This window comes from Castor canadensis, chromosome 6 (assembly GCF_047511655.1).
Source record: "Castor canadensis chromosome 6, mCasCan1.hap1v2, whole genome shotgun sequence".
NCBI classification, from domain to species: Eukaryota; Metazoa; Chordata; class Mammalia; order Rodentia; family Castoridae; genus Castor; species Castor canadensis.
In genome coordinates this window covers 146,140,484-146,142,808 of record NC_133391.1, presented here as the reverse complement: position 1 = coordinate 146,142,808, position 2,325 = coordinate 146,140,484, and positions in this window count along the sequence as shown.

The window sequence follows — 2,325 nt, the reverse complement described above, 5'->3', positions numbered from 1 at the left end:
AGCAAGTTTGCTGACCAATTAGGGAAACTGGAAGTTGTACATTTTCCATTCTTTACTCAAAATAGATAAGAATAAATCCAGGATTGTATGATTCAGAGTATGCTAATAGGATTTCATGAAGCAGGAGTGCAAGGACACCCACACACCATCCAACAACACATTTGGTTAATTTGATCTCTCCACTTGATTAAACATCAGTATAACAGTCTGTATCTTCAGGTAGATTCATGCTTGTACTCTCATAGTTCACTAAGGCAATCCTCATTGGCCAAGAGAATTGGGAATGAGTCAACTGTCTCCCTCCAAGAATAAGAGGCAATTATGCTTGCATTGGCTTGAGAGAATATGTAGATCAAATTTACTACACAATTATCCAACATAGTGCTATACATAAAAGACTCTAACTCTCTTGGCTTCTAGGTTATATGAGAATTAGGGAGGAGCATTTCAGTGTCTATGATTCCTACCCTCTCTCTGCCCTTTGCATATCTTAAAAACCATGAGTTGTTATTTTGAATTGAAATCCATTGGTTTTGCTTGGGTTTCTTCTCGTTCACTGCTCTAACTCCACAGCCTAGAAAAGAGGATGTGGCTCAATAAATATCTCTTGACAAGACGGACTTTGACTCTCAAGCCATGAAGCATGCTGAGCCATTTGGCAGCCTACATGGAGGGCATTTAGCTCTGTCTTCAAGCTTTTGTCAGGGTATAAAATGTGGAACCAAGTCTGCTCCCAAACCACCCAGAGCAAGCATATTGTCATGTGGGCCTGGGAAGACACTGACTAAATTATGATGGCAGTGTAAATGAGTCCCACAGACTGGCGGGAAGAATTCTGCCTCAATCTACAATTTAACACATCTTGGGATTCTCATTTGCACTGTGTGCCAACTCTGGCTAGTGGCCAAGTCTTTTGCTGTTCTTACATAGGTTTCTTTGGGAGTAGTTAGAAACCCAGACTCAGTATTTTTGTGGGTGGCTTGTTCTCACAGATCCCAACTTGAAAATGTTTACATACATCAGTCTGGTAACATAACAAGCTGTTAATCCCATCTTCTTATCATTGCTTGTTTGTTTAATTTCCTATGTGGGGTCCAGGTCCAACAGGTGAGGTACTCCTGAGGGATGTTTGGAAGGTTTTTTTTGTGTGTTTTATATTCTGATCCAAAAAGTTACATTTAGATTGTAAATGGAATAAGATTTTAAATATGAAAAATAAACAGAAAGTATATCCATTAAACTTAGCAAATTTTTAAATGACTCTTCTCTGTCCCTTCTATGGCTACTAGAAGGAGCAGAGTTAAATAATGGGCTATACCTGACTATGCCAGAAATCATAAATGAGACCAAGAGAGAGTGGAATGAATCTTGACCATCTGGTTTATAAATCTTGTTTCTGGAGGTGATAGAGCTTTGGTTGAATCTCATTAATGGGCCTAGAACCAAAGCTGCTAGAAGGGAAGCAACTGAAAGTGACTAAATACATTGTAAGGCACAGGTTATCTGAAATACAATCACTGTGCCCTGTGCCCCCATTAGGCAGGAAGCAAAGTACCACTGGAGGAGACAAAGCTGATAGCTGCAACCCAGGCTCTGCTCAGAATCACATGCTCACTTTATAGCCCTAGTTAAGCAAGATATGAGTCATACCCAGAATCAAAGTCATGAATCTATCTAGAGCCCTAGGCTTAAAACCCACCATACCCAGGAAACAGGGGACCTCTCCTTAGCCACAATTTGAAGGTACAGGCTACAAAAAACATGGATATTTTTCTATACATTTTTTCATAATTTCTTTTGGCTTTCTACATAATTTCCACATATTTCTTCATAACATTGGTATCTTTTGCCTCTCACCTCTACACAAGTCTAAGTAATAAATCCAATGGAAAGGTAATTTGTATAATTAATTGAAAACAACTGGCTTCTATGATATGAGGACATGCCCAAACTCAGGACAAAGATCCCTTTGCTAGTCTGTCAAGATAAATAAGTTAAGTTTCCAAACAAGAAACAAAGCCAGATGCCTTGTTAAATGACTGCTATAGCTCTCATCTGGTAGCACCTGTTTTCACAATTTTAAATCACAGTGTACCCTTATCTTAAATTCCAAGTCTGTAAAATAAAAACTAAATAAACAAAGTAGTATAAAAATGGCAATTGTGTTCATATCTTGAGTCCAGAGTCACTTAACTACATAAGATTTTAAAGGAGACCATTAGCCCAACCCATATCCCAAAACCAGAGGATAAATACAATCAGGACCAGAGATGGAAAAAAGAGGGCCTTCCCTTGAGCAACAAAAACAGATGGTCGTTACTTCCA